The sequence below is a fragment of the Notamacropus eugenii genome, chromosome 2 (genome assembly GCF_028372415.1).
Source record: "Notamacropus eugenii isolate mMacEug1 chromosome 2, mMacEug1.pri_v2, whole genome shotgun sequence".
Classification (NCBI taxonomy): domain Eukaryota; kingdom Metazoa; phylum Chordata; class Mammalia; order Diprotodontia; family Macropodidae; genus Notamacropus; species Notamacropus eugenii.
This window is the reverse complement of record NC_092873.1, coordinates 473,582,063-473,609,178: the sequence shown is the minus strand read 5'-3', so window position 1 is coordinate 473,609,178 and position 27,116 is coordinate 473,582,063.

Sequence of the window (27,116 nt, the reverse complement as noted above, 5' to 3'; positions counted from 1 at the left end):
GAAACCCTAAAAGGGCTGACATATAGAAATGTCAGGCTCAGGAGGGAACTGAAAGACAGTGTCTCCTAGACATAGCTAAGTGGCCCAAAGGATAGAGCACTGGGCGTGGGGTCAAGAACACCTCAGTTCAAAGTTAGCCTCTCTACTTACTAGCTATGTGACCCTGGGCAAGTCACTTAACCTCTGTCTGCCTCAGTTTCCTCAATTGTAAAGTAAGAATAACAAGAGCATCTACTTTCCAGAATTGTTATAAGGATCAAAAGACATAATATTTTTAAAATATTTAATATAGTTCCTAAAACATAGGTCTTTAATAAATTCTTGTTTCCTTTCCCATGACCTTTAGCGAACTAACAGTATCCAGACATCAACATTGCAGTGGTGCTTTCCACTTTCAGCTCTAATCTCAATTCATTACACATGTATAAATCACAATTCTTTGAGTCTGTCATTTTCCTATTAATAAAAATAACAGCTAATGTTTATATAGCACTTACTATGTGCCAGGCAATGTTCTAAGAACTTTATAATATGGGAGGTCGGTGCTATTATTATCTCCATTTTACAGCTGAGGCAAACAGAATGCCTTAGCCACTGTCACACAGCTGGTTAAGTGCCCAAGGCTGGATTTGAACTCCAGTCTTCCTGACTCCAGACCAAGTACTCTATCCACTGTGCACCGCTGACCTGCCCCAAAAGAAGGAATGAATGCTTAAAGCAGCTGTGGGTGACACTCTACTACTTTCCCCTATATAGTTCTCTTTCCTCTTCTGGCTCTTCTTTTTTCCTTCTTAATCTCCTAACTTTTCCTCATTTTTAACTTTTTATGCCTATACCATCTGCCTACTAGTGACATCTAGTGGCACCCACAGACTTGGCTTAACCTGAGCCATGCGATAGAGCAAAATCTGACTAAGTTTAGATGTCCAACGATCCAGTTAAACTAGACCAAATACTGCCTAACCTTTCCTATTTCTCACACTCAGAGGTAGGATGTTAGGACATCATCAGAAATGTCTAAATAGAAAGCACTCAGATTCAGTTAGCTATACGGGAGTTGAAGAGGCACTAGATGATTATAATAGGGTCACAGTTTAGAACTAGAAGAGGTCATTAGGCTAGCTCCTTCATTTTTATAAATGAAGACACAGGGGCACCAGAGAAATTAAATTACATGACTTTTTTTCTAATTAATTAATTTTTAGTTTTCCATTGTTAATGTTATACCAGTAGTAAATGACAAAGCTGGGATTTGAACGTAAGTCCTCTCACTACATGGGCAGCTAGGTAGTGCCATATTGCACAGAGTGCTGGCCCTGGAGTTGGAAGGACCTTACTTAGACACTTACTTGTTGTATGACCATGAGTAAGTCACTTAACCCTGTTTGCCTGAGTTTCTTCATCTTAGAAAGAGCTAGAGAAGGAAATGGCAAATGATTATCTGCCAAGAAAACCCCAAATGGGGAAATGAAGAGTCAGAAATGATTGAAAATGATTGAACTACCACTCACCACTTCTGACTACAAATACCCTAAGTCCCAGTGGTTTTCAATAAGGAGAATTTTAACATTTTTTGGCAACAAAAGATCCCTTGGGTCCATAGGGACTCTTTCCCTCTCTCACTGAGGCTCCTGACTCTGGGATCATATGAGATCTGGTTCAAGTCTTAATAGAAGCCTAACCTATCCAAAAAGAGAAACTCCTGAGAATATTGTAGCCAAATTCCAGAGTTCCCAGGTCAAGGAGAACATATTGCAAGCAACTAGAAAGAAACAATTTGAGTGTTGTGGAAATACAATCAGGATAACACAGGATCTGGCAGCTTCTACATTAAGGGATTGAAGGGTTTGGAATATGATATTCCAGAAGTCAAAGGAACTAGGATTAAAACCAAGAATCACCTACCCAGAAAAATTGAGTATAATACTTCAGGGGAAAAACTGGTCATTCAATGGTATAGAGGACTTCCAAGCATTTTTGATGAAAAGACTAGACCTGAAAAGAAAATTTGCCTTTCAAACAGAAGAATCAAGAGAAGCATGAAAAGGTAAACAGGAAAGAGAAATCATAAAGGACTTTCTAAAGCTGAACTGTTTACATTCCTAGATGGAAAGATAATATTTGGAATTCTTGAGACTTTTCTCAGTATTTGGATAGTTGGAGGGATTATACACATACACATGTGTATATATATATATATAGGGGGAGAGAGAGAGAAAGAGAGAGAGAGTGCTATATGGGTGTACATATATATATATATATATATATATATATACACACACACATATATATATACATATAGAGAGAGAGAGCACAGGGTGAGTTGAATAAGAAGGAATGATATCTAATAAATAAAATTAAGGGGTGAGAGAGGAATATATTGGGAGGAGAAAGGGAGAAATGGAATGGGGCAAGAAAAAGCTTTTTCAATGGAGGAGAAAAGAGAGGAGGTAAGAGGGAAAAAGTGGAACTTACTGTCTTCACATTTGGCTTAAGGAGGGAATAACATGCTCACTCAATTTGGTATGAAAATCTATATTACACTAGAAAATAGAGGAGAAGGGGACAAGTGGGGTAGGGGGATGATAGAAGGGAGGGCAAATGGGAGAAGGGAGTAATTAGAAATAAACACTTTTGGGGAGGGACAAGGTCAAAAGAGAGAATAGAATAAATGGGGAGCAGGATAGGATGGAGGGAAATATAGTTAGTCTTACACAACATGACTATTATGGAAGTCTTGTGCAAAACTACACATATACAGCTTATAATGAATTGCCTGCCTTCTCAGTGGGGATGGGTGGGGAGGGAGGAAGGGAGAGAAGTTGGAACTCAAGGTATTTGGAATGAATGTTGAGAAACATTTTTGCATACAACTGGGAAGTAAGAAATACAAGTAATGGGGTATAGAAATCTATTTTGCCCTACCAGAAAAGAGAGAAGATGGAGATAAGGGAAGGAAGGGGTGTGAAAAAAGGGAGGGCATATTGAGGGAAGAGGTAATCAGAATGTAAGGTGTTATGGGGTGGGGGAGGGAAGAGATGGAGAAAAAATTTGGAACTCAAAATTTTGTGGGAATGAATAATGAAAACTAAAAATAAATAAATATATAACATTTAAAATCTAAAAAAAAACAAAAAAACAAAAGAGTAGCCTGACCTGTAAAGAGAAGGGTAGGTTCTTTGTCATTGTCTCTGGCGCTGTCTTTTTGCCATGTCTTCCAGAAACTACCAGGAAAAGCCCCTGGGAAGGGAACCCCTTAAAGCTTAGATTTGACTCATATCTAGATTCTCTTCAAAAAGGGAATCAAAAGTAATGTAGATCTGGTATAGGACAGCTATTTATTTTCTTCACATGAAAGAAATGTTTGCAATGCAAAAGATTTAAAAATGTGCATTGCATTGACAAAGACTTCAACATGAAACAGTAACCCCTAAATCCTATTACATTTTCCTGGAAGGTTGATACTTAAAATATCAAAACTTGAAACATTGTTTGGGATTACTGAGCAACCGTTTTATCTTGGTTCTGCACTATATGATATTAATAAAGGAAACAACAACAATAATGACTAATAGTTTTTATGTTGTGCCTACTGTGTGCCAGGCACTATGCTAAGCTCTTTAAACATATCATATCATTTTATGCTCACAACAACCCTGGGAAATAAGTGCTATTATTATCCCCACTTTACAGTTGAGAGAATTGAGGTCAAACAGAGACTAAGTGACTTGTTTAAGATCATACAGCTAGAAAGCATCTGAGGATGTATTGGAAAAAACAAAAAACAAACCCAACTTTCTGATAGTGCACGTCTTCTGGAAAGCCAAGCCAGGCACTAGGCTCATAGTTCCATCAGTATTCATCTTCTTCGAGAAAATGTCACAGAAAACTCTTCACATTGCCAGTCATCTCTGACTGAGGGATCCAGGAATTCTGGACTCCTGGATAACTACTTCTGGGAAGTCCATCTTTCAGTCACCTACACTCAGAGAAAGAACAGTAAAGCAGGAGAAGCAGCCAAGGACCTAAGACTCAGGTCCAAGCTTAGCTAGATGAACATATGCTCTAGCTGCCTTGTGTAAACTGGGGGAGGAGAGCCCCACTCCACCCCCTACATGTCTAAGGAACAGCTGTCTGAAACTACAGCTCAGGAGAGAGGAAAAAGAGAGTCAAGGTGGAAATTGTCTCTTCCTTTAAAATTCTGCCGATAGAATGGTTCTTCCCAGTTTGGTGGTCAATCAATCTTTTGATGCAATACCCCTTCCCTCTCTTCTGTCATGGGTACCAAAGGATTACTGCATTTTCTATAAATGCCAAATCTTTCATTGTAGAGAACTGTGTGTCCTCAGCAGTGTCTGGGGGCTCAGTGCATGCTCCATAGGAGGTGGCCCATTCACACAATTCCCACCCTTGCCCCATCTCTCCTAGCGTATATTAACAATCACCCTTCTCTTGCGCCAGCCTGGGATTATTAACTACTTATTTAAAAAGTGAGTGTGCAGTGCGAAGCAGTACAAGGACGGTGTGGATAAGTTCACTCTCACCTGCATTTCATCTTCACCTACATCATTGACTTGGAAGTAAAGTCAGATTCTCAGACCCACCATGTTCTCAGGAATCATAATTCAAAGACACTAAAAATGCACTCCCATTCTAATGTGAAAGATAGCGATCTGGAAAGATTACAAAATCTGAGGCTTGAAAAATCACATGCTTCATGGTATTTCCATTGGATTGGGGTCAGGGCAACACTCTCATTTTACTTACACATTTGGAAACTCAGACCACGAGAGGTGAATTGAATTGACAGAAGTTACCTGCTACTTAAAGTGGCAAGGTCAAGATTAGGAAATGCAGGTGATTTATAACAGAAGAGAGACGATGACACCACAGTCATCACCAGTAGGAATGACTTGCCAATGACTCCTCAGTAACCTCTTTTAAAAGTCCTTTGGCATAGCTGAAGCACTACAAAGTTTGAAGAACCTGCAAAAATATGATGAGGAACCATGAGGACAATGGTTATGTTCTGAGAATGTCAGCATTCCAACTGCAACTGTCTTATTGTTTGCGTCTCCCTTCCCTACTCCTTTGTTTAGCAAAGGAGACTTTTATGTAATAAGTACTTTAATAAGTCTTAGTTGAATGAAAGAATGAATGTTATTTGCATATTGATGGGATTGAAGCATCCCTCAGATCATGTATTTGAGCTTTTGATATAATTCTAGCAAAAGGCCACTAGATGGCAGTATAAACCAATGAATGGCAATGTGGGTCATTCCCTATGGGAGGGTTCTTTCCACTGTGCTGAATTTTTTGTTTTTGTTTTTGCAAGGACTTTCAGCCATATGTCGGTTCATTTCAAGTGAGCTCAATTCAACAAACATTTATTGAGGTCTACTATGTGCAAAGCATTGACATGCTAATTACTGGAGATAGAAAGATACAAAATAAGTCTCTTCCCTTAGTGATCTTGTGGCAAGATATGAAGGATGCTATAAGTAGGATGTTATAAGCACTAGTCTAAACCAGTAGTTCTAAAAAGTATAGTTCAGGGATTGAGGGGGGTCCTCAAGACCCTTTCTTGGGGTCTGCTAGATCAAAGTGATTTTCATAATCATATTAGCTAGATGAGCATATGCTCTAGCTGCCCCACTTGATATATATATGTATATATATATACATATATATGTATATATACATATATATATGTATATATATATACATATATATATCATCTCTCCTGGTTCTAGGGGATCTTGAGAGGTTTGGGGAATGCTTCTTTTTCTATTTCCATCAGCTCTTAATCTTCACCTCCCCCTACCTATTTTGTCATTGACCCATTTTTAGGGGGATAATAACTTGCTCTTGAGTTTCATTTAATGATTTAGAATTGATTAGTTTTTACAAAGGGATATTTACTTCAAAGCTATATTAACGGTAAACATCTAACATTTTCTCCTTATACCTCAGAGGCATAATATCCCTAAATTACCTTAGTTTAGATTGGAGGGAGGTCTGTCTATGTTCGTCCTTCATTTTCAAAGAAGACCATGATATCAGAGAAATGATGACATGACTTGCACTTTACTTTGTTTTGAGTGGAGGAGGGCTGTGCAAGGTCACCAGCCTCATTTTCTCCTCCTGAGCTATCTGGATCCAGTGACCAGATATTCATTAGGATGACTGGAGATGGCTCCCAGAGGGAGGTGATGATTCGACCAATAATTTAGCTTAGTTCCATTATAGCACTGATCTCGCCAGATTCATGTCCAGATGCTGCATGACTGCCCAGCGGGTCCTCCTACTTCTTCTTCTGAAGGTTATTTCAAAAGATCAATGCTTCAGGCATTGATGCTGGGCTAGCAACAATACCCATCCTTGATTCCAACTCCTGGATTCCTGTGGGTCATACTCCCAACCAAGGTTGAAGACTGCACTGCCTCCACTTATAACAGAAAAGAATGAACAAAAAGTCTAAGGGAACCCTGTTTTTCAGGACCATATATCCTCAGAGCAGGGAGGAGTCCCTAAGACCTTCCTCTTTACTCCATAGTCTTACTGGATACTTGGAGTTAAAGTATTACCAAGCTCCCCAGAATGCAAATAGAACAAAAAAAGGGCTGAAGTTGACTCAGATTTTGCTAAAGATACCAACATTCCAGTCATAGAGTCAACCAAAAGGACCCTTCCCAACCACTTGGTTAGCTGGCCAGAACAAGCCATAGACTGCTCATACATGCTCCATAGTCTCTCCAAGACATTTTCTTGAAATATCATTAAGATTCTCCTAGAAGCCATCTTCCCACCATTCTCCACATGGGGAAATGTCACCTGAGCTAACCAAATGGGATTTGCAAATGCATTGGACCCCCACTGCATACATCTATATGTTTAGCTTATTGGCCTACATTTCACAGAATCCTTTCTCATCTTTCTTTTTTTTTAAAATCTGGATAATAATTGTTTTCCAATACTCCCTACTGACTCTCTTTTTTTCCTCTCCCTTTCCAAAATCACTAGTTAGCATGTACACCAGCCTCTTCTTTCAGTGACCTTGGATTTAACTCATCTGGTTACTTAAAGCCAATAAGGGTGACTAGGTGCTCTGTTATAACTACCTCCCTTCCTCTTAGTTAAATTGGGTATCAGTTCCCTATTATATACATACATATATATGCATACACACCTCTTATCCTTTTAAGTTCAAAGATAGTTCTTCTGGGCAGATAAAGTAGAAGTGAAATTAAAGGTTGGGTAACTCTACCTTTTAAGATGTAGCTTGGTGATACAGCAGATAGAGTGCTGGACCTGGAGTCAGAAAGAGCTGAATTCAGATTTGACCTCAGATACTTAATAGCTGTATGATCCTGGGCAAGTCATTTAACTTCTGTCTGGGTCATCTGTAAAATGAGGACAATAATTGCACTCCCCGCTGGAGTTGTGAAGATCACATGAGATATTTGTAAGTTACTTTGCAAACCTTAAGTGTATAAAGGCTAGCTGCTGTTATTGTGATTGCTTTTTATTATTTTCTTTTTTCTTTATCTCTTTATTATTTTCTCCTTTATCTCTTTTTACCTTCCTAGCCACCTCTTGCTTCTCTGATCTTTTTCCATAATATAGCTTAAAAAACAAGCAAGGGAACAAACAAACACATCCTTATCTTTTGTTTTTCACCTTCTCTGACAAGCTCAGTTCACACTAGGCTTCAGAACTCCTGAATCCCTTCTGTTATCACTATACTGTGGTTTTTTTTCATGGAGCCTCATTTACCCTGTATTTCTTCCATCTTTCATGTACGTTGTTTTATAAATTTAAGTTGCTGATGACTTCGTATTGTCCAAGGTATTCTTTTTAGGCAACTTCTTGTTTTCTCCTTCATCAGAATTGTGTTTGTTTTTTAGAATGTAATTCTTAAGTTTCCTGCCCCTTCTAGGATGACTTCTCCTCTAGAATTAAATTAATGGAATTTTAATTATGCTTTATTCGAACTCTTCAAAATTTGCTTTTCTAAACTTTAGGCTACATTGCTAAATTTTACTGATCTCTCATCCTCTATTGCAAATTCTAAGCAGTCATTTACCCCCAATGTTTCCACAATTTCTACTGAAATGACCAGTTCTTCCTTGTGGCTGAGAATCATGCCACTGTTTACTTTTCGAAGGACAAAATTATTATTAATATAAGCTAAGAAATTGTTAACCTTTTTTTGGTGAGAACACGACTTTAATGAACCAATCAATCTCTCCCTGATTGTATATAGGCCTCATAAGGTACTATTCAGTCCTTTACCCAATCAGTATAGCCTAGCTGTCACAATTAGCTAAAATGTCTTTGATCGCTTGAAGGAGGTATCCAAGCTTTGCTCATACCTAGCTCTGATTGCTTGATTCATTAAAGGATGGGAGTGAGTTCAATCAGGGATTGAGGTCAGAAAGGTTGTGATTTGCTTTTGGTCGCACACATGAGGTAGGATTTGAATCCAGATTTTTCCGACTTTGCATTCAGTACTATTTTCACTGTGCCAAGCTGCTGTTCTACAGATGAATGTAAGCAGAGGCTCAAGTATATTTGCATAACACGATCCTTATTGGTGGCTATTGACAACTAGCTATTCTTTGCTTGGGTGAGGAGCAGAGTTGGTGAGAGTCTGGAAGAAGGGAAAGTTTGGTCTGCTTTTCTCTGGCTTTTAGAGAAAAAGCACAGGGTTCCAGATTCTTAAGGGAGTGGTCCCTGAAAGGGGAGAAAGACTAAATCCAGAAGGTACATTGAGAGAGCTGATGAGTTTTCTCAGCTCTGTGTTATTCTGCTGGGGTTTTGTGGATGTTGCTTTCCAGAAAAGACCAGTCAGAATCAAATGGAAGACAAGCGTCCTTTAAAAAAAATAGAAGACCCATGAGGAACTCACAATTTGGAGAAGAGGGCTTGAATGGCAGGATATTCTGGTGTGAGAAGGCCACAAGGGCTAAGTGAAGTTTCAGAGCAAGAAGGCAACTGAAGTATAGGGGTGATTATTGACTGAGAGCATATTGTTAACTTTTCTGAATCTCAGTTTCTTCATCAACAAAATGGGGATAATTATACTGTCCTATTCATCTTACAGGGTTGGCTGTGCTTTGTATGAATTATCATATTCTTCCACAAGCATTCAAATGTGGGAACAATTCTGTCTGTGTTCTGATCGATGGAACTGCTGGGATCAATTGTTACACGGCTTAAATGGTGACTTTGTGTGTGATTTCATTGTCCTTTTTCTTGGGGGAAGTAGTGGGGACTTGTTTTACATTTCTTCATTCTCCTCCTTATGCCCACTTTCTTTCAGGTAGCCAATGTTTTTGTGTATGCCTCCTTCCTCCTTCATGCTACGCTTTTGTTCTTTGTTCTTAGAGAGGACCGGGACATCAGGGAGATGATGACATGACTTGGAGGTGACTTTGATTTGAGTGAGGGAGGGCTGTGCAACATCACCGGCTTCCCTTTCTCCTCCAGAGTCATCTGGGTCCAGTGGTCACATATTCATCAGGTTGACTGGAGATGGCCCATGTTGCAGTGGGAGACCCTGGCCCTTTAAGGCTAAGGTCTTTCAGGTTCTCACTTTAAGTGAGGCAATACTCATTCAGTGAATAGACTTCTTTAATAAGTGAGTCAAGGGATGCCCCCTTTAATTAAAAAAAAGAAAAAAATCAAAAGTGGGAGAGGAACACCCTCAGGGTTGTTGGCCAAAAGAGAAGCAGTTACTTACATTCACTCTGAGGCAGGAAGGCCCAAAAAATATCCATGAAGTGTTGCTTGGGCACCGTTTGGTTACCAGCCTAGGAGCTCCAGAGTGAAATGGTTTTAAGGTGAAGGAAGGAAGGAAGGAAGCAAGGAAGGAAGGAAGGAAAGAAGGAAGGAAGGAAGATAGAAAGACAGCTATGAGAGGATGACCTAATCTAAGGCTTTAATATTAAGGTATTAATCTCAGTTCTGGTGTCAACCTTGTGGAGAAGGGATTTTTTTTTAGCCCTTGCAGTCATGTCTGACTCTTTGTGACCCCATTTGGGGTTTTCTTGGCAAAGATATTGGAGTAGTTTTCTACTTCCTTCCCCAGCTCATTTTTCGGGGGCGGAGCCAAGATGGCAGAGTAGAAAGACGCATATACACATAGTTCCGAACCCACAACCCATAGAACATCAGTAAAAAGGAACTCACGGTGAATTCTGGAGTAGTAGAGGCCACAGCACAGTGGAGCAAAGGAGATTTCTCTTCCAGAGGGACCTGCAAACCTCTCGCCAAAGGTCCGTTGCGCTGCGGACACAGAGCCCAGCCCAGCCCTGCCGCAGCCGTGGCACGGAGAGGAGCAGATCTGAGCGGGCTTCAGGGATGAGATGTCCAGCGGCCACGCGGGTCCCTCCACCCACAGGTGACGGGGGTCAGTGAGAGGGTCTTCTTGGCGGGTTGAGAGGGGAGTGGGGTGCCCCCATAACTCAGGCCCCCTCGGGAGGCAGTAGCTGACGCAGCAGCAGACCAGGGCTCCCCAAGCAGGCAGGAGCCTGGATCCATTGTTGAAGGTCTCTGCATAAACCCCCTGAGGGAAATGAGCCCGAGAGGCGGCCCTGCCCTGACCTGAGTACCTGAACTTAATCTCACACTGAATAGCAGCCCCGCCCCTGCGGAAGCCATGAAGCTGGGAAGCAGCATTTGAATCTCAGACCCCAAGCTCTGGCTGGGAGGATCAGGAGGCAAGGTGGGTGTGAGGAGAATATTCAGAGGTCAAGTCACTGTCTGGGAAAATGCCCAGAAAAGGGAAAAGAAATAAGACTATAGAAGGTTACTTTCTTGGTGAACAGGCATCTCCTCCCTTCCCTTCTGATGAGGAAGAACAATGCTTACCAACAGGCAAAGACATAGAAGTCAAGGCCTCTGTATCCCAAACATCCAGACTAAATATTCTGTGGGCTCAGGCCATGGAAGAGTTCAAAAAGGATTTTGAAAATCAACTTAGAGAGGTAGAGGAAAAGCTGGGAAGAGAAATGAGAGATATGCAGTCAAAGCATGAACAGCAGGTCAGCACCCTGCTAAAGGAGACCCAAAAAAATGCTGAAGAAAATAACACCTTGAAAAACAGGCTAACTCAATTGGCAAAAGAGGTTCAAAAAGCCAATGAGGAGAAGAATGCTTTCAAAAGCAGAATTAGCCAAATGGAAAAGGACATTCAAAAGCTCACTGAAGAAAATAGTTCTTTCAAAATTAGAATGGAACAGATGGAGGCTAATGACTTTATGAGAAACCAAGAAATCACAAAACAAAACCAAAAGAATGAAAAAATGGAAGATAATGTGAAATATCTCATTGGAAAAACAACTGACCTGGAAAATAGATCCAGGAGAGACAATTTAAAAATTATGGGCCTACCTGAAAGCCATGATCAAAAAAAGAGCCTAGACATCATCTTTCATGAAATTATCAAGGAAAACTGCCCTGATATTCTAGAACCAGAGGGCAAAATAAATATTGAAAGAATCCACCGATCACCACCTGAAAAAGATCCAAAAAGAGAAACTCCTAGGAATATTGTAGCCAAATTCCAGAATTCCCAGGTCAAGGAGAAAATATTGCAAGCAGCTAGAAAGAAACAACTCAAGTACTGTGGAAATACAATCAGGATAACACAAGATCTAGCAGCTTCTACATTAAGGGATTGAAGGGCATGGAATAGGATATTCCAGAAGTCAAAGGAACTAGGACTAAAACCAAGAATCAGCTACCCAGCAAAACTGAGTATAGTATTCCAGGGGAAAAAATGGTCTTTCAATGAAATTGAGGATTTTCAAGCATTCTTGATGAAAAGACCAGAGCTGAAAAGAAAATTTGGCTTTCAAACACAAGAATGAAGAGAAACATGAAAAGGTAAACAGCAACGAGAAGTCATAAGGGACTTACTAAAGTTGAACTGTTTACATTCCTACATGGAAAGACAATATTTGTAACTCTTGAAACTTTTCAGTATCTGGGTACTGGGTGGGATTACACACCCAGCTCATTTTTCCAGATGGGGAAATTGAGGCAAAATGCCCAGGGTCACACAGCTAGTAAGTGTCTGACACCAGATTTGAACTCAGGAAGACAAATCTTCCTGATTCCAGTTCTGGTTCTCTATACCCTGCTCCCACTAGAGGGGATATTTACATTTTAAACCTCATTTCTACCTGTGGATTGGAAAGCTTTGTCCCTTGCTGTGGGAATTTATAGCTTCAGCACAACAAGTGGTGTGTGTGTGTGTGTGTGTGTGTGTGTGTGTGTGTGTGTGTGTGTGTGTGGTGATAACCTTGGAGGCAGAGCATCCTCACATGCATCCTGAAAATCACAACATATCCTACTCTAAGGTCTACAATTTATCACTAAACAACTTGTTTGTGCTCCTAATTCTCTGACAGCCAGATATCAGGGGAGTAAAGAAGTGGAGGGCAGCTTCTAGAGAGCTGTGTGATTCTCTTACAGTTACACTTGATGGCAGTAAAGAATCACAGAGATAACTTGCTCCCATGCTCTAGTGACCCTGGCTCTTCTCATTGGCCAGCCTGCAGGTGGATGCTGTTTGGAAGGGGGAGAAGACTGGGAAGGATGGGTAAATGGATGGCTTAGTGCAAAACTCTCCTATCTCCCAGAAGAAATGGCAGCAACAACAATAAATGTCCCACAAATCCCTGACTCGAATTCAAATATCAGCTCTGCAAGTCATCATCTCTATGGGCTTAATTTCTTCCTCAGGGGTCTTGTCCAAATCTATATTCTATAACATTATGACTGGCAAGGCAGTAGTGTCTCTGTTTGAAATTATCCATTTAGAGTTAGAAGGGATCTTAAGAGTTATACCACTCTCTTGCCCTATTTTCTAGATAAAGAAACTGAAACAGAGGTTAAATGAATTACCCAAGGTCTTATGGGTAAAATCAAAAAAGCAGAGCCAGGGTATGAACTGATATACTTTTACTCCAGTTATGTTAGTTCCCTTGTATCAAACTGATTCATTGGTAAATTAGGGTGGGTTTTTTTTTTTTTTAGGAGACAAACAAAGCTAGATGACTTGACTAGGATCACACAGTAAGTATCTGAGGCCAGATTTGAACTGAGGTCCTCTTGACTTCAGGGTCTTCAGGGGCTCTATCCACTGTACTACCTAGCTTTCCCTTGAGTGGACAATTTTTTAAATTCTTTTCTTTAAAATTAAATTACTTTATTTGTTTTCAGTGTTCTACAATCTCTTTCATATATCTTAGATTTTTTTCCCCTCTCTCCCCTTTATTCCATCCTCCCTCCCTACTCCTTCCCTGAGATGTCATACAATCTTATATAGGTTCTACTCGTACATTCCTATTAAATATACGTTGCATAGAAGAATTAAAATGAATGTGAGAAACCATAAAACAAAATGAAACGCAATACAAAAGATAATAGTCTGTTTCTATCTGCCATCCAATTCCATAGTTCTTTCTCTGGATGTGGAAGGCGTTTTGCCTCAAGAGTCCATTGGAAATTTTTTAAGTCCATGCATTTCAATGAAGTACTAAGTCTACCAGAAAAATTCCTCTCACGCTATGGTAGTTGCTGTGTACCAAGTTCTCCTGGTTCTGCTCCTTTCATTCAGCATCAGTTCATATAAGTCTTTCCAGGCTTCTCTAAAGTCTTTCTGTTCATTGTTTCTCATCTCATAGCACAATAGTATTCCATTACATTCATATACCCCAACTTGTTCAGCCATTCCCCAATTGATGGTCATCCCCTTGATTTCCAGTTTTTGGCCACCACAAAGAGAGCTGCTATAAATACTTCTGTACATGTGGAACCCTTTCTCATTTCTATCATCTCTTTGGGATAGAATCCCAGAAGCGATATTGCTGGGTCAAAGGGTATGCACATTTTTGGTAGCCCTTTGGGCATAGCTGCAAATTGCTCTCCAGAATGGTTGGATCAGCTCACAGCTCCACCAACAATGAATTAGTGTTCCAACTCTCCCACATCTTCTCCAACATTTATCATCTTCCTCTTTTGTTATGTTAGCCAATCTGATAGGTGTGATGTGGTACCTCAGAGCTGTTTTGATTTATATCTCTCTAATCAATAGTGACTTAGAGCATTTTTTCATATGATCGTAGATAGCTTTAATTTGTTCCTTTGAAAATTCCCTGTTCATATCCTTTGACCATTTATCAACTGGGGAATGAGTTGTATTCTTGCACATTTGACTCAGTTCTCTATATAGTTTTGAAATGAGACCTTTATCACAGATACTAGTTGCAAAAATTCTTTCCCAGTTTTCTGCTTCCCCCCTAATCTTGGTTGCATTGGGTTTGTTTGTGCAAAAACTTTTCAATTTAATGTAATCAAAATTATCCATTTTGCACTTCATAATATTCTCTATCTCTTGTTGGGTCATAAATTTCTCCATTGTTTGGATGGACAATTTAAAGAAAGATAAATTCCCCCGCCACTTGATTTGTAAATCACCATAGGACTGTGGTTGATTAGTGAGTCCTTCAGGCTGGAGAAATCCCCAGCAGGGGAACGTTAATGGAAAGTATTCTCTTGGTGACCTAAGTTCTGTGAGTTCTATTCAAATGAAGGGCAGGACCCAGTTTCACTATGAGGAGAGCTGAAAGGCCCCATCTACAGGAAATAGCCCTCCCTTGCCCATCACAGTGCCTAAAATTCCATTCCCACCATCATGGTCGAATGTTTGGGATTTGGCTTTGTCTACCTAGAGGACGGTACTCTATGAAAGGCAAATGATCTTATCTGAGACGGAGGCACCCACAACATTAATCACTGTTAATAGATATAAATTTAGATCCATCCAAAGGTGGAATAAGCTGTTCTAAGCCCAGTTAAATATGAATATCCATTGCTACACATGTATTCTTATGAAGGTGGATGACCAATTATTGAGAATATTGCAGAAGGGACCGAAATACAGGTACAAGTCAGACTATGTGACCTCTGAAAATAAAATCAGATTAGCTGATTTTGTGACTCATCAGTTTGCTATTCATCACCTGACAGTGAGTAAAACTCCAGGTTGAATGGGATATCATCACTGTTATCACCACCACCACTATTATCATTATTATATTTATAGAATGCTTTAAGGTATGAAAACCGATTTACATATATTCTGATATTTAATTATTACAAAAATCTTATAAAGCCGGTGTTATTAGGATCCCCCATTTTATCAATAGGGAAACTGAGATGAAGATGTTAAGTGACTTGCCCAGGATCACACATCTAATATCTATTTAAGGTTGGATTTGAGCTCAGGCTTTCCTGACTCCAAGTTTTACACTTTGTCCCTTGTACCACCTTACTTCCATGTGGAATTGGCTACATTTAAATGTAAGGAGAACTTGCTTATTCTTGTTCTGGATAGGGGTACAAGAGTAGAAGAGGAGGGGCAACTCAGTAGACACCTTTGTAAAATAGGGACCAGCAAGAAGTAATGAGATTCTTGGATGGATAAAGCACACAGGATGATAATATGGGGAGAGAGTAGCAGAGATAGGAGTGTTCTGCTAGACCTGCAACTAAGGGTATGCAAGAGTGTTTACCAACCAGCTCTCCCCAAAATGTATAATACAATTCACTTTCAAGCTTAATCTGCATTAAACTACTCTCCATGACTATCTGAAGTCTAAACAATCAACAAAACAATAAATCATGCCCTGATTTATAGCATTTACTTATTTCTGAAGTATAAATTGACATTTAAATGTCAATCGAAATTAACAATTGCCCTCACCACCTCCTGTGAGTTGGCAGTAGCTACCCACCATCCTGGTGCCTTAAAGTCTTCTACCAGCTTGGGCTCTACAGGCACAACTATCTCTCATCTTCCTCCAGGCCACCATGCCCTGAGTTCTAAATTCATGAGGCCCCTCTCTCTGAGCCTTCCTTTCCCCACCTTCACATTCCTTTACTCTTATCCAAGGTTGGAAGTCTGAGATCATTAGCTATATAGTTGACAGAATGTATTCTCTGTCCCATTCCACTCCTCCCAGTTTGTACTGGTGAAGGCTGCCCTCTACAATAACCACCTCCCCCACCCTCTACCTAAACTTTCTACCACTTTAAGAATTCCCACTAACAGTCCTTGGGGGTGGTGGATAACAAAACAAGAGCTAGAAATGCTAAAAAGAGAGATCTGAAACCACCATGGACAAAACTCATCTGCTTAATAACTTTCCCTGGGGATGGCCCTGATCAGATGTGATGGTAGGCTGGAAAGGTGAACACTCGAGTGTTTTCTTGTGAATTCTGATGTTGTTCTGTCATCATCTTCTGCTCCCTCTATAGTTGGGGATTGGTTCAGCCCCACTGCCTTCTCCGTTCCTGTTAAGCAGCTGATAACCCTTGATGTGGTTTTTGTGGTTATACAGTGCTCAGCCTAGCTCCTGTGGACGTGGCATATTTTCAATTTTTGACTATGCGTCTCTCTCACACACGCTTTCCTCTTGGGTGTAAAAGGAGCCTGGTTCTAGGACTCCATGACTAGAAAGGAAAAATGCCAGAGAGTGCTGGCCTATTTTCCTATGGGGAATATTGCTGGGCTTTGCTGGCAGTGTCATCAAAGGCTCATTAAGCTGCTTTGCCTTAATATGGAGAAGTATTGATTTTTAGCACTTTAGCCAGTCTTCATCTGAGTTCAGTTCAGAGACTTGCAGAATCTCATACCTGAACAAAAATCTCCTCTGTAACATACCAGACTGTAGCTCAGATTGGACCTGGGGCAAATTCAGATAGTCTGAGGTTACCTTCCCTCTGTTGCATAGTATGCATTTTGCGTATAGCTATTTGTTATCCTGGTGGCTCTCCTTCTTAGAATATAAGCTCCTTGAGAGCAGGAACTACTTTTTCTTTCTTTCTTTCTTTTTTTAAATACTTAGTGCTTGAGGCAGCTAGGTGGCACAGTAGATGGAACACTGGTCTTGGAGTCAGGACTACAAGTTCAAACACAACCTCAAACACTACCAGGGTGGCGCTGGGCAAATCACTTAACCTCTGTTTGCCTTAATCTGCTGGAGAAGGAAATGGCAAACCACTCTAGCAAGAAAACCTCATGGTCAGTATTGGTGAGCCATTTCCTTGATGGTGTGGTAAGTATGTCCTTGCACCAGATCACCACTTCTTAAAGTATCCCAGTCAAGCTTCTCATTTTAGTACCAGCTCACTTTCTCACCTGCTCTACCTCCCTACAAGTTGCTTGAGCCTCCAAGGCTCCCATGTAGGTTCCTTCTATCCCCCTCACCCATGCTTTCCAGTTCTTCTTCATGCTTTGTTCTATTTTCTTCAAATCCTTGAGAAAAGTGACCATTTTATTTTCGATTGTTTTTTTTAAAATTCTCAGTGCTTAAAAAGGTGCCTGATATATAGTAAATATTTAATAAATGTTTTGTTTGTTTGTTTAATCTGTCTCATCTCTACTTATTCAAGTGATTTTGAAAATCCAAATGTAGCACTCTACATTTATCCCTATGAAATTTCATCTTTCTCCTCTTTGTACTACTTTTGGGTTGGGTTTTAATAAAAATCTATCAGAACCTCACAATAATATTGGCTTCTGTGTGTCATACCATAGGACAGCCTTATTGGTAAGACTGCCTTATGAAAAGAGAACCTACAGTAACTTTCCTTGAACTGAGTCCAAAAAAGAGGAAGTGGTTCTTTCCATGAATTCCATTCTATTAATTGCTCAACAAGTATAAATTAGGTACTATGTGAATAACATATAAGTTCTGTATAGGATATGATGAAATTAAAAGACATGCTATTTGCCTTCAAGAAACTTAAGATCTGGATGTAAAATATCCTGTAATTAGAAAACAATTAGAGACTACATTTAATCAAAAATAAAGATATTTGCTTTTATTTCATAGGACTTAATTTGGAAACCATTACCACTGGTTATTTCTTAGGTAGCATGACTCCAATTTGGATAGCAGTTGCCAACAAATTGATATTAGTGTCTGTTAAGATAGTGTGGGGCTAATGTGTTATTAAATAGGATATGACTGATAACTTAGAATTTAACATGTAATTCACCTAATTACATCTTTTCTATACAAATATAATTATTAATAAAATAATTATAAACTTCTAATTGCCTAAGTTAATATATTAATTTGAAAGAAAATAACATTTGAAGCTAGATTTAAATAAATATATCCCATAGGCACAGATTCCATCTTTTAAACCTTATTATCTTCAGTTATAGATTAGCTCAGTTCTGGGTTTATTTTTTATTTTTGATGCTTTCAATGAGTTAGGACTTTTCAATTAAATTCAATATAGAATAATATCTATGATATGCAATAAACCTTGCTAGGTCCTGCATGAGATACAATAATGAAAAACTATATAGAGTTGGGTGTGGTGGTGTACTGCTGAAATTCCTGTTACAGTGGATAACAAATTACTTGAACTCAGGAATTCTGAGTTGGAGTAGGACTAAAGTCTACCTAGTGTATACATGAGGTCTGCTATCAATATGGTGAGCCTCAGGAGCTGAGGAATCCCTAGGTTACCTAAGAAAATACAGCTAGGTGCAAAAACAGAACAAGTCAAAATCTTTCATGCTGAGCAGCAGTGAGATCAGGCCTATGAATAGTGCCTAGGTCCAGGACAGTTTCTTGTGTGTTATAAAGGAGACTATAGTAACAAGTTTATCTATCTACAGGTGAGCTATTGAAATCCTTCATGATTGCTTATCTAGCCGATACCTCTTGAGCATAAGTTGACTAGCCCAATATATCCTATGATCTATATAATTCTGTGATCGTACGCATTAGAACTATCCAAAAGTGGGATAGGTTTCTTTAATAGGCAGTAAATTTCCTATCACCATGGGTCTTTAAATGAAGTAGCCATGTGTCAGGCAAGTTGTAGAGATGATTTCTGTCTAAATATGGACAGGTCCTTTAAATTCTGAGACTCTCATTCTCTAAGGATATTTGCTGAATAAAATTTCCTGTTCTCAGTATATGAGAGGTAAGAAAGCATCAGAGGAAACTGATATATTTCTGACTCTCTGTCTTTCTCTGTCTATCTGTCTCTCTCTCTCCCCTCTCGACTCCCTAGGGGAGTGAGGAAAACTCATCTTACTGAGTTCAAATCTGGCCTTAGACTTTACTAGCCATGTGACCCTGGACAAGTCACTTAACTCTGTTTACCTCAGTTTCCTCATCTGTATAATGAGGTGCAGAAGGAAATGGCAAACCACTCCTGTATCTTTGCCAAGAAAACCCAAAATGGGGTCACAAAGAGTTAGATTTGGCTGAAACAACTTAACAACAACAAAAACAGCCCAGGACTTAGAGAAACAGAAGAGTATTACTTTATATCTGTAACTTCACATCTATGATCTTATGTTGTCTTCAAAACAATCCTGAAATTGTCAGTGAGTCAGATATTAGCCCTATTTTACAGATGAGTAGGCTAGGTAAGATACAGGTAAAGGTGACTTCTCCTAAAGTCAGTACCAGCTAGTTCTGCAAGAAAGTTTTGAGGTCTTTGGGCATTTTTTTCTCCTTAAAAAGTATTCTTGTAATGGACAGATTTGCAGTTTTGGGTGGACTGATTTCTCTTCCTGTCTGGAATTGGCGTTTCTCATTCCAAGTGACAAACCTCATGCATCTCTAACTGGTGCCATATGAAACATGATTTAATTCTTTCCGAGTTTTTGTAATACCATCTTATTGCCACTAAGGATCTAGAGTTTCATAATTACATTGTTGCCAAGTTAAATTTGGAGTTTTTAATAGTGTATCTCTGGGCATATCACTTCCCTGCTATAGAAACTTCACTGAGTTCTCCTTGCATTTTCGGATAAAACAGAAACTTCTTTATTCAGCATTCAAAGCTTTTTAGAATATGACTCCAGCCTATTTTCTAAGGCTTATTACACATTAATCTCCTTTCTGTACTCTGTGTTCCAGTCAGGTTGTCCTACGTGGAGTTACATATCTTGTCTCTCTGTGTCTGATCACTACTTCATTCTATGTGCTGTTTCCCTCTTTTATCGGGCAGCTAAATACAGCATTGGGCCTGTGGTCAGGAAGTCCTGAGTTCAAACTCTGCTTCAGGCTATGTGATACTGGATTATGTGATACTGGGAAAGTCACTAACCTGGATTGCCTCAAAAAAAAAAAAAAAAAGGAGAAGAAGAAGCGAAAGAGAAAAACCAAAGTGAGAAGGTCTTAGATTTAGAACTGGAAGGAACCTTTATAGGTCATCAAATCATTTTAGAGAAGTAACTGAGACTCAGAGAGGTTGTTACTTGCTCAGGGCCACACAGCTAGTGTTGAGGCAGGATTCAAACCCAGGCTTTCCTGACTCCACGTCCCGTAGTAGAAAGAATATCTAGGAATAAAAGTAATCAACAGTGTCAGTTACTTTAGAGAATCAAAAAGGATTAGGGACTTCATACTGAGGAGGAAGAGTCCAAAAGGCTTAGTAGAAGGAAGTTAGCATGAAGAACCAAGGCAAGTAATTTTTTTTTAATTAAAAAAATTAATTTAAAATTTAAAAAATTTTAAAAAGTAATTTAAAATGATCAATTAGTAAAATCAATGAATGGAATGGATTGATGGGTGGGGCAAATGAATCAAATAGATCAGGCTGAAAGAAAGGTGGATATAGTTGTGGAGTTGTTGGTGAGAAAATGAAAAGGAAGTTAATGGAGACAGTTAAGTTATTAGTGGGTAATGATCAGCTAAAAAATTTTAGCCAGATCCTTGAGGTTGAGATGTAAACACCCATGAATATATTTTTAAGGATCTCAACCATTGTCAGAGTAGGGAAAATTGGGCAGTGACTTACATTGAATGTGCTATTTTCCATCTTCTCATTGGTATTAGTGCAGTGCCCCTGGAACCACTGAGGGCCATGGATGCTTACAGAATCAAAGATGGGCTAGACACAGGTCTGGAGTTCTACAAAGTGGTCTGCAGAAAACTACACCATGCTTAAGGGACCTATCTTGAAGACTCTAGCACAAAAGCTTCTAAGATGTATAAAAAATTCTTGCATTTAATTTTTCAGTCACCCTCTTAGCAAATAGCATAGCCTAGCTTGGAATCTGACTCCTAACCACTGCATACCCTGTGTATCTTCTGCTTGTTCTCTACCCTTCAGAGAGAAGAGAAGAGGAGGGTACTTTGCCATTCTAAACAGCCTTCTCCTGATTGGTCACCATGAGTCTCTTGCTTGGTCACTAGCCTCCCTTAGAAGAATAGATACATTCTAGTGTCTGGCTACTGTGGTGAAGAGAGAGGGTGCCATGTTAGCACATATCTTGCCTGCTTTCCAGTCTTTTGTTGTCCTGATCTGTATCTTACCACTGAATCTAGATGGCTGGGCAGGAGAAAGTGGGAAGAGGAAAAGCTCACTTCCAAAACATGAGCTCCCTCTTTCCTCCCTCCCTATCTCACACCACCCAGATGCCTTCTACCACTATCTCCTTCATCATCACTGTCTTACTTAATGAGGACCCCCTTCTTGTCTCCAAGATGAACCACTCTGCATGCATAAAGGATCCCACTGCATCTTGTTTTCTTGTTGCTCTATCATCCCCACTCTCTCACTAATCTTTAATCTCTTCCAGTAACTTGGTTGATTCCCTACTACCTCTATGTTTATATCTACCCCCATCCTCAAAAAACCCTGTCTTGATTCATTCATCTCCACTAGCTATTGTCCCATATTTTAAAAACACTATATTGGGTGAAAAAGGAGATCAAAGAAGGTAGAAGACCTTTGCTTGGGAGATGTTTAATTCTTACATTGCTTCTGTTTTTTTCTGCTATGGAGAATGATATTTACGTTTGAAATAACAGCAGAAATTACTAAAGGGAGTGAATAACCAAGACAAGAGATAACAAAAGAACACTTAGTAGCCCTTGAATATGTTGCCCAATAACTTCTTAATTTAAGTGAGTAATAATTTTATCTTTCAAATGAGGGAGATGAAATGCATAATCGTGCACTAAAAACTGGTCACTTTCAGTGATATTTGGAAGATCCTTGAAAAGACACCACGAGATTGGAGAAGGGTAAATGTCTTGAATTTCAAAGAAGAAAGACAACTGAACCTGTAAACAATAGGCCAGTGAATTTGACCATGATTCCTGGGAAATTTCTAGTATGGATTATGCAAATAAATGGTTGGCAAAAATCTAAAAAGGGAAGATGTGGCTTAATCAAGAGCAGATCATGACGTATTTGCTTTAGAATTTTGGTTTTCTTTTTTTTTATTTCTAATGTGTGCATGCATCCATGAGAGAGAGGGAGAGAGAGAGGTGAAAAGAAGAGAGGGAGTTAGAGATAAGGTAACCAAAAAGAAAAGTCATTGGAGCACTTTTTTTTTGGAAAGTGCATAGAAGGGAACAGAAAGATTAGAAACAATAAAGAACATGAAGAAAAACTTTGAAAGTTACATATTGAATATCTTAAATATTTAAAAAGAACAGAAACCTATACATAATTTCATGTATGTACGTTTCTTTTTTTCCTACTATATGGAAGAAATACTCATTTTATTATGTATTTTAAGTTCAAAATAAAAATCTAGAATACAAAAAAATTAAAAATTATAATAATAAAAAAGAGCAGATCATTCCAGACTAACCTAATTTTTTTCTTTTCTTTCTTTTTTCTTTTTACATGGTTGTTAAACCATTGGATAAAGAGAGTGTTATGAAACAGGTTACTTTGATTTTAGCACAGCTCTTATTCTTGTGGAGAAGTTGGGAGATCTATGGAATCTAAGTGAATTCAGGCCTAGTTGGATACAGGACTCCAAGGGTATTTGTTAATGGTTTAATGTTAATGTGGCAGAAGGTCTGTAATGGAAAACCCAAGGATTTGTGCTTAGCCCTATGCTGTTTAATTATTTCTTTCAATTGGACAGGAAGATATCACCAAGTGGAGAGGGACAGTAAATATAGTGATTAAATGAATCAAGATTCAAAAAGTTCTTGATAGGGGACATTTTTGGGATGAATCTAAGAAGATGAAATTCAATAGGTAAATTCTTATACTTGGGTATAGAAAACTGTCTTCATAAGTACAATATGGGGGGGGGGGATTAAAAAAAAAACTTAAGGGGATTTTAGTCAACCAGTCAGTGAATATTTCTTACATGCTATATAAAAGGAATTATAATATGCTCCAGATACAAAAAGAGGCAAAAGACAGTTTCTGACTTTCAAGAGTTCATATTCTAATGGGGGAGACCACAAAAACCAAAAACCAAAACAATGTACAAACTATATAAAGGATAAATAGGAAATAATTAACAGAGGGAGGGTACTGGAAATAAGAAGGGTTGGGAAAGAAGATGGGATTGTAGAAGATAGGATTTTAATATTTAAAGCAATCAAGAGAAACCAGTAGACAAAGATGAGGAGGGAGAGCCTTCCAGGAATGGTGCATAGCCAAAGAAAATTCCTGGAGTTGAGACATGGGATGTCTTGTTTGCAGAAGAGCTTGGAGACCAGGTTGGATTGAAAAGCACATAGTGGAAGTGAAGTGTAAGAGATGAAAGTGGAATTTGAGTCAGAAATATTATGCAACAGCCAAAAAACCCTCAACCAAACCCATGATGCAATCATGAGTTTCATTAGAGGGGGGATAGATTTTAGGAATGGTTAGGTGATAGTCTTACTGTACTTTGCCCTTCTCAGACCTAATCTGAGTATTGTGTTGAATTCTGGGTGCCATGGTTTTAAGAAGAAAACTGATCAACTAAATAGCATCCAGTGGAGGGCAACTGGGATAAATGAGGAGCTTGAGTATGTGCCATACAGGGATCAGATGAAAGAACTGGGGACTTTTAGCCTGAAAAAAAGAAGACCATGAGGACAATGAGAACTGTATTCATGTATGTGAATGTCATGTGAAAAAAAGGTAAAGTCAGACATTCTCTCCAGCTGCAGAGAACAGAATGAGGAGAATTTGCAAAGAGGTCAGCGTAGGCTAGATGTCTGGATAAAACAAACAAACAAGCCAACTTTCTAACAATTAGAATTGTCCAAAATAGAATGGACTGCCTCAAGAGGGAGTGGGTTTCCCTCCATCTCTCCCAACCTATCCTACCTTGAAGTCTTCTAGCTAGATGGCCCTTTGCTGGGTGTATTATAGTGAGGATTTCTTTCATATATAAGTTGGACTAAGGTTCCTTCCAATTCCCCAATATCTTCCATATATAGTACTTTTGATAGGAGGCAGGGTAACTCCATAGGCTTGTGACTCCCCAGTGTAAGGAAATCCTGGTGTGAGAATAGGCACCTTGTCTGTAACTGATAGTCTTTGTAACTTGCCTTTGAAGCTACAATGTTAAATGATTTTCCCAATGTCACATAGCTAATGTGTGACACTCAATCAGAGAGAGGAGTTCAACTCAGGTCTTCATGGATCTAAAGCTTGTTTGATACATAGATACCATGTCAGGTTGTCCTCTTCAAAAATGAAGGACAAACACAAACTTTGAGTAGTCTGAGATAGTCTGAATGTGGACCCACCTAACTGGGTAACTCAGTTCATCCTCTTCCAGCTTATCCTCTCCCTCTCCCTCTCCCTTTCCTTCTCCTCTCCAAGGGAAGATAAATTTTGATGGCTAGAAACTGCCCAGTTAACTTGGGATTTACTAGCTAGATTCCTTCCTTCCTTCCTTCCTTCCTTCCTTCCTTCCTTCCTTCCTTCCTTCCTTCCTTCCTTCCTTCCTTCCTCCCTTCCTTCCTTCCTTCTTCCTCAAAGACCAAACAATAGGTCCTTGTCCAAGTACACGTAATGGCTATATTTCGGGCCCTCCAGGCTCAGAGTGAATGTCAATAACTGTTTCTCTTTTGACCAGTAACCCTGAGGGTCCTCCCCTCCCAGTTTGATTTTTTTTAAATTAAAGGGGCCATCCTTTGACTCACTTCTTTAAGAGGTCTGTTTACTGAATGGGCATTACCTCACTCAAAGTGAGAATTTGAAAAGGCCTTAGCCTAAAAGGACCAGGTTCTCCAGAGTCTCTCATTGTATCCTGGGTCATCTCCAGTCATCCTGATGTATATCTGGCCACTGGACTGTAGAAGCAAGCACCCTGACATATCCAGGATGGCCTGCTAGCACAGGTTCTTAGATCTGCTTTTCTAAAAGGAGAGCAACTTTTGAGGGGTAACAATCTACTTTAATTACACTCACTAACAGAGAAAATACAAGCTGAGAAATAAAGACCGACAGACAGGACTTCTAACTGTCTGACCATAAGCAATGCTTACATCACAGATCAACAGACAGATCCGACTGTCTGACCGTTACATACATACATAGTTACCAGAGAGACAAGTATCAACATCTGGGTTTTCAAAGTCAGGGAGAGGGGGGCTCCTTAACAGCTACCCAGAGTCTCATCTGTCACACAAACCTTCTTCCAAAGAGTAGGCGCCCAAAGCAAAACCTCACCTCAGAGTATATATGCACTTTTCAAAACCACAGGGCATCATGACCCTTGTGAATTAGTACCTCATTAATTAACAAAAGGTGTGTGCCTGCCTACAAAACAAGTCTCCCTTAATCAAGCTTCCCTTAATGGGCTTCACCTGAGGCTTATTAATGGGTTGGGGTGAGGGGGTGAAGATCTTTAAGTTGTATTACATAGATCCAGATGGCTTTGGAGGAGAAAATGAGGTTGGTGACTTTGCACCATCCTCCTTCACTTAAATCCAAGTGAACTGCAAGTCATGTTATCATTCCCTGATGTCATGGTCTTCTTAGAAAATGAGGGACAAACACAAGTCTCTCCTTGGGTTTTGCTTTATCCCTTTCAAGTAAAAGAGCTGACAGGTTCTCAAAATGCTCAATATGAATTACCTCCTTTGAGAGACACAACAATCTTCTCAGGAAGGTGCTCAAAGTATTATCCTCTTTTGGGGCCAGAGAGAGAGAGAGTCAGGCTCAGACAAGTTAAGTGACTTGTCCATGGCTGTGTAAGTGCTGGAGGCAAGTCTGCATACCAGGCTGATCCTAACTCTGTTTCAACAATGTGACTTTTCTCTCCAAACGTTGGCTTTTATGATCTCTCTTAGAAAACCCTAGTGAAGGAGGATGAGAAACTGGAGCATGGAGAAGGTAAATGATTTGGCTAATGCAGACAAGCCAGGACTAGAACCTGTGTCTTCTGCCTCATATCCCCATTATCTTTTTTATTACACTGTGTGAAACTGTATTCCAGTGAACTTTTCCATGACTATATGAATGAAGAAAATATTTTTAGGTACTTGCTATGCACACAGCACTGTGCTAAGTACAAATAGAAAAGATAGTCTCTACTCTTGGGGAGCTCACATTCAAATAGGATATAAGAGAGATGGAAAGACCCATGGTCCCTAGGGTAAAGTGGCAAAGAAGATGATAATGTCTCTTCTCTAATATCATTTTCACTGATATAGGCAATAAAAGACAAGCACAATGTAGTGTAGAAAGCCCCAGATTTATAGAGGATCTGGGTTTGAATTTCTGCTTGGCTCTTTCCTACCTGTGTGATTTGGGCAGGTTAATTCAATATTCAGTTTTCTTCTCTACAAATGATAGGGTTGGACTACATGACCTCTAAAGTCTCATCTGGATTTACAGCCTGTGAACTTTAGATAGAAAGAAAAACTTAATAATAGCCCTTTGGAAATAATTGCCAAGGAGATAGTCTTCACCACTTGTCCATGAAAAACTATTCATTTCCCAAGAAATAACCTTCAGAAATGACTTGCAGGAATAACCCTTTGGTGTACCTTGCTTAGGCCGGGTGAAAAGCTTGGTTGAGAAATAGAAAACCAGATGGAAACCCAACTCCTATTCTTCATGATGGCCTTTAAGATGTAACCATGAAACTCACATGATTCTGAGTTCCCATCAGCACATTTCCTGCTCTTGTCTGACGTTTGTGGTGAGGATTCTAGTGGGAGGTCTTTGGCACCAGCGCCTTGTCAGACTATTTATTATTTTTTTCCCATTCTCTGGTGGGCTTAACAAGTAAAAACTGAAGTCAGCAGTAAAACCACAGCAGCGACCTTCACTCTAGTCACACATGTTATTCATCACCA